This window comes from Triticum dicoccoides, chromosome 2B (assembly GCF_002162155.2).
Source record: "Triticum dicoccoides isolate Atlit2015 ecotype Zavitan chromosome 2B, WEW_v2.0, whole genome shotgun sequence".
Taxonomy (NCBI): domain Eukaryota; kingdom Viridiplantae; phylum Streptophyta; class Magnoliopsida; order Poales; family Poaceae; genus Triticum; species Triticum dicoccoides.
In genome coordinates this window covers 294,676,803-294,683,594 of record NC_041383.1, presented here as the reverse complement: position 1 = coordinate 294,683,594, position 6,792 = coordinate 294,676,803, and positions in this window count along the sequence as shown.

Below are 6,792 nucleotides of genomic sequence, written 5' to 3'. Positions count from 1 at the left end.
GCGCCGCCGCGGGCCCTCGTCGCCGGCGAGTTTCCCCGGGCGCCCGAGCCGGCCTCCTCGCCCGGCGCCGCCCCGTCCGGCGCCCTCCGCCGCCACGCGCCGCCCCGGGTCGCCGGATCCGGCCCCCGGCGACCACCTCCTCCACGCCGGCGAGCTACCCCGGCGCCCCTCCACCTCTCTCCGGCCGCCGCGCCATTGCCGGCATCTTCTGTGGCCGCGAGATCGGATCGGGAGCGGGTAGCTACAGTAAACCCTAGCGCCCCCCCGTTGACTTTCTCTCTCTCCCATTATATTTTTCTTGCTACTTTGACTGCTTGTATCTCCGCAACCGTAGCTCCGTTTTGGGCATATGATATATCAAAATCTTCGTCTCGACATGTACATCATTTCATTCAATTGCATCATTTGCATTTTAGGTCATCTTGATGCCCAAAATGCTGTTAGAAGGAGGCTTCGTGAGTTAAATTGCAGATCCGTTAGTTCATCATGCACTTTTGTCATTTTTGCTATGTTTAATTCGTGCATGATATGCCTGTGCCCCTTTGGGATGTATTGTGAAGCATTTTGTCTTCTTTCCAGAGGTGCCACCCATGCATTTTTAGGATGTGTGTGTTGTCTTGTGCAAGCTTGCGAAGTAGGGTACCTGAGAATGCAGATTTCAGGGACTTAGTGATTTTCACTAAGTCTGGGATATTTTAGTTCATGATGCTATATGTCCAGCTTGTTTCCTAGCGTTCCGTGCCTCTTTTGGGGATGATCAGTAAGGGAGTTTTGATATTTAAGTTATGCTCTGTCCATCCATGTCTTTGTTGGCATTTGTGGAGTGCTCTAGGTTGACTCAATCGAGCTCAACTTTTGCTTCGTTGTTAATCTGGACAGATCGTCAACTTGTTTGCGATTTCGCCGATGCTACCGTTAGCGTTCCATGCATGCTATGCCTTCGTTCTTGCCATGAGTAGCTAGCACTTTGTGCCTTCTTGCTGGTTATATGCTTTCCTTTCCATGACTTGCACCATAGTGAGTGCATCTAGCTCGTTTACATGCCTTCGTGAGTTATATTTCAGCATGTCTCAGTTTTCACTAAGTCTGAAAACTGATTGTGTCCGAGCGATGTTCGTGAGCTCGGTAGAGTATTTTGTGAACCCTTTTGGCCCCAGGTCACTTTGGGTGTTTTGTTAAGCTTGTTGAGTAGCTCCATGCCATGTTCTTACTTGTCATGTTCAGGTTTTGTATCATGTTGTTTTGCTGCTCCGAAGAGAGCATCGTGATCTGAAATTTCAGACTAGTGTTAATTTCACTAAGTCTGAAATCTGTTTTGCATTTGCGTTTTAGCCATGCTTGTTTGAACCTCTTAATGGATGAATTTGCCTATGGCTCAGTGCTAGTGTTTTGTCAACCATCTTGTGTACATCACTGCCATATATTTTGTTTTCATGTTTGGTGGCTGTAGCATGTTCATTTTGTTGCATTTAGATGCCTACTTGCTGTAAATCGCAGACCGGTGTCATATCTTAAAACGCTTGCCATTTCTAAACCGTAGCCCCGATTCCTATGATCTTTATAACGTTTTCAAGCGATTTCATCCCCTCTATCCAGTGGCACACTTGGTTTTCCAAGTTGATGCCAGGTTCATGCATTCCTGTCATATCTTGCACTTTGCATCCCGCATCGCATCCCGCATAGCATATCGTCATTTCATCATATTGCTTGGTCTTGCCCGTGGTTGATTGTATCCTTGTTGCTTGTTTGTCTTGTTTGGGTAGAGCCGGGAGACGAGTTTGCTACCGAGGATCCCGTTGAGTTTGCTTGTGAGGATCCAGTCAACTCTGACAACTGTGCAGGCAAGATGATCATACCCTCGAAATCACTACTATCTTTGCTATGCTAGTTTGCTCGCTCTTTTGCTTTGCCACTGCTACGATGCCTACCTTTTGCTTGTCAGCCTCCCAATTGCCATGTTGAACCTCTAACCCACCATTGTCCTAGCAAACCGTTGATTGGCTATGTTACCGCTTTGCTCAGCCCTTCTTATAGCGTTGTTAGCTGCAGGTGAAGATTGGAGCCGTTCCTTGTTGGAACATTTATTTACTTGTTGGGATATCATTATATTGCTATGTTATATTAATGCATCTATATACTTGGTAAAGGGTGGAAGGCTCGGCCTCTCGCCTAGTGTTTTGTTCCACTCTTGCCGCCCTAGTTTCCGTCATATCGGTGTTATGTACCCGGATTGTTGCGTCCCTTACGCGGTTGGGTTATAATGGGAACCCCTTGATAGTTCGCCTTGATTAAAGCTTTTCCAGCAATGCCCAACATTGGTTTTACCATTTTCCACCTAGCCTCTTTTTCCCTTGGGTTTCCGGAGCCCGAAGGTCATCTTATTTTAACCCCCCCGGGCCAGTGCTCCTCTGAGCGTTGGTCCAAACTAGAGTCCTGTGCAGCGCCCCCTCGGGGAAACTCGAGGTTTGGTTTTAGTTGCATGGAGCGCTCATCTGAGTGTGCCCTGAGAAAGAGATATGTGCAGCTCCTATCGGGATTTGTCGGCACATTCGGGCGGTGTTGCTGGTCTTGTTTTAACCTGTCGAATTGTCTTGTTGTACCGGGTTGCCGAGTCTGATCGGTGTGTCTCGGGTGGAGGTCTATTCCTTCGTTGACCGTGAGAGCTTGTCATGGGCTAAGTTGGGACCCCCCTGCAGGGATTGAACTTTCGAAAGCCGTGCCCGCGGTTATGGGCAGATGGGAATTTGTTAATGTCCGGTTGTAGATTACTTGAACTAAACTTGATTAAAATGAATCAACCGTGTGTGTTACCGTGATGGCCCCTTCTCGGCGGAGTCCGGGAAGTGGACACGGTGTTGGAGTTATGCTTGCGCAGGATGTTCCTTTAGCTTCTCGCTCGTGCTTCGCCTTCTCTTCTCGCTCTCTTTTGCGTATAAGTTAGCCACCATATGCTAGTCGCTTGCTGCAGCTCCACATATTTTTGCCTTATCCATTCCTATGAGCTTAAATAGTTTGGATCGCGTGGGTGTGAGATTGCTGAGTCCCTGTGGCTCACAGATACTACAACTCCAGATGCAGGTCCAGGTGATTCCGCTCCAGGTGACGAGTACGAGCTCAAGTGGGAGTTCGACGAGGACTCTCAGCGTTACTACGTGTCTTTTCCGGATGATCAGTAGTGGTGCCTAGTTGGGGTTATCGATTCAGGACCTAGTCGCATGTTGGGTTCTTTTCTATTTTGGCGCCGTAGTCGGGCCATGAGTGTTTGTTTGATGGATGTTATTTATGTACTCTGATGTGACGTGGCGAGTGTAAGCCAACTTTGTTATCTCCCCCTTTTATTATATATTACATGGGATGTTGTAACGATTGCCTGACTTGCGACATTGCTTTCAATGCGGTTATGCCTCTAAGTCGTGCCTCGACACGTGGGAGCTATAGCCGCATCGAGGGCGTTATACTCTCAGCGGCAGACTCACTGCTGGGGCGATGGACGCCCACGTAGAGGTCTTCGTCACCGGCGATGGCGCCTCTTCCTCGTCGAGCAAGGCGAGAAGAGTTGCCGAAGCCGCGGCCGCTACGGCTCGAACGAAGCCGACCGACCCGCTGCGCGCCGCGATGCAGAGCCTCCGCATCCCCATCGGCACCGACGTCGACGCCACCAACGTTGCTGAAGCCCAAACCCAGCTCAAGGACAGGCGCCAGCAAATGCTGGACCTGTCCGAGACGCTGGCCGCCACCAGACGCCGCCTGGAAGCTGCTCAGATGGAGCACGCCGCCGCCCACGGATTCACGCCCGCCGCGGCCGAGCCAAGCCAGGCCGCTGATACTCGCGCCCGGGAAGGAGCGATCGGCCGGGCCTTCGACGCCGGCCGGACCGTCTATGAGACCCCAGTCAAGAACATGCGCGCTGCGGAGGCAGCCGCGGTCGACCTCGACCAACTCGCGGGCGAGGAGCTCAGGGAGCGCATCGGGCGGATGCGCGAGCTCCTCCACGCCGCCAACACCCAGCAGTATCGCCTCAACCAGCTCGCCAAGCCGGTGGGGTCCGGCTCCGCCCGCCTTGGCGGACCCGACGAACTCCTGCACACGGCCTCTTCGCCGCCCGGGGAGGCGCACTCCGGCCAGGGCCGAACCTGGCGCAACTTGGCCGGCACCGCCGCCGACGCTCTGGGCAATGAGCCCGCCCCAGAGACCCAGCGCAGACCCGGCCAGCCTAGCCGGCGTCCGGCTCCAGCCGACCTGGCCCCTCGGGGCCTGGACGCCAGTCGACTCGGCCCGTGCGCCATCGACGACACCGACGCGCGCCACCGCCTCAATCAGCTCGCTCGCTCCATGGAGGTGGAGGAGAGCGGTGCTATCGGGCCAGCGTGTTTCGGCCCACGCATCCGGGAGGAGCCCTTCCCCAAGGGATTCATGCTTCCCTGCGACACCCCCAAGTACAATGGGACCGTGAAGCCAGAAGACTGGCTCACCGACTACACCACGGCCATTGGCATCACCGGTGCCAATCGCCGTCTCGCCATGTGCTACGCACCGCTCATGCTCCAAGGATCGGCTCGCACATGGTTGAACAGTCTGCCGATGGGCAGCATCAATGCATGGGTCGATTTCGAGGAAGCGTTTGTCTGCAACTTCACGGGGACGTACAAGCGACCCGGTCGCCCCAGTCAGCTCGCCATGTGCGTGCAGGGGCCGACGGAGACCGGCCGCGAGTACCTCGCACGCTGGACCGAGCTCCGGAACAGTTGTGAGGGCGTCCATGAAGTCCAGGCGATCCAATACTTCGTCAGCGGGTGCCGAGACGGCACCCTCCTCAAGCACAAGCTTCTACGCTCCGAGCCGGCCACCATGGCCACGCTCATGGTGACGCGGACAAGTACGCCAACGCCGACTCCGCCATGAAGATCCAAGTGGCGCTGGACGAGGCCGGCAAGGTGAAGCCGGTCCCTCCATAGAAGCCGGCCGACGAAGGCAGCCGGCAGCACCACCACCAGAACAAGAAGCGCAAGGCCGAGCAGCCGGCGCAACGTCACGACAATCGGCTCGTCGCGGCGGACCCGACAGCGAAGCGCCGGCAGACCGGCAAGATGGCGTGGCAACCCGCCATGAGCTTTGAAGAGATGCTCGACGCCCCATGCAAGCACCACAGCGGCGCAAGACCCTCCACGCACACGCTTCGATAGTGCGCCATCACCAAGCGCATCTTGAGGGGCGACGTCCCGCCTCCTCCGTCTCCGGCTCCGGCTCCGGGCGTGGGACAACCGCCTCCGCCTCCACCGCCGCCCCCTGCCGGCGGCGCGATGCGGAACAACGCCTAACCTGACCAGAACGCGGCCTACCTCATCTTCACCAGCCTCGGTGACGACAAGCGTAGCGAGCGCCTCCTCCGGCAGGAGGTGAACACCGTCGTCCCTGCCAAGACGGATTTCATGCATTGGTCGGAGCGCCCGATCACCTGGACCCGGGAGGATCACCCGACAGTCATGCCGAGTCCGGGTGGATACGCCCTCGTCCTCAACCATACAATCGTCACGCAGCGCACCTGCAAGTTCTCCTGAGTCCTCATCGACGGCGGCAACAGCATCAACATTCTCTACCGTGACACGATGACCAAACTCGGCCTCAAGGCCGAAGACCTGGAGCCAACCCGGACCGTCTTCCACGACATCGTACCTGGCCTCTCCTGTTCGCCCATTGGACGGGTCTAGCTCGACGTCCTGTTTGGCGACAGCAGCCACTTCCGACGCGAACCAATCTGGTTTGAGGTGGTTGACCTGTCTAGCACGTACCACGCGCTGCTGGGCCGGCCCGCGCTCGCCAAGTTCATGGCGGTTCCCCACTACGCGTACCTGGAAGATGAAGATGCCGGGTCCCAAGGGCCTCATTACTATCACCGGTGACTATCGCAAGTCTCTAGAGTGTGCCCGAGACGGCGCCAAGCTGGCTGAGTCGCTGGTCATTGCCGAGGAGCGGCGCCAGCTCGTCCGGATCGTCGTCCTGGCCGGCAAGGCCTCCAATGCGTCGATCCCGACCCTAGACCTGGCCGATGAGGCCGCCTTCAAGCCCTCCAAGGAAACCAAGAAAGTGAAGCTGAACCCGGAAGACCCCAGCTGCAGCAAGTACGTTGTCGTAGGCGCCCGCCTCGACAACAAATAGGAATGCGAGCTCGTCGACTTCTTCCGTGAGAATCGGGATATCTTCGCATGGACCCCCAAAGACATGCCGGGTATCCCGAGGAAGTACGCCGCGCACAAACTCCACGTCCGCAAGGACGCCAAGCCTGTCCGTCAACCCATCCATCGATTTTCCGAAGAGAAGAGAAGAACCATTGGTGAAGAGGTCGCCAAGCTCCTGGCGGCCGGCTTCATAATGGAAGTGTTTCACCCCGAGTGGCTGGCCAATCCAGTCCTCGTCCTGAAGAAGAACAAGACCTGGCGCATGTGTATCGACTACACCAGCCTCAACAAGGCCTGTCCCGAGGATCCGTTCGCCCTCCCGCGGATCGACCAAGTCATCGACTCGACCGCCGGGTGCGAGCTGCTGTCCTTCCTGGACGCCTACTCCGGCTATCACCAGATCAAGCTGGACCCGGCCGATGCCCTGAAGACGTCCTTCATCACGCCCTTTGGAGCATACTGCTACATCACCATGTCGTTCGGGTTGAAGAATGCCAGCGCCACCTTCCAACGCTGCATGCAGAAGTGCCTGCTATCGCAACTCGGCAAGAACATCCACGTGTACGTGGACGATATCGTGGTGAAGACCAAGCAGCACCTCATGCTCCTCGACGAT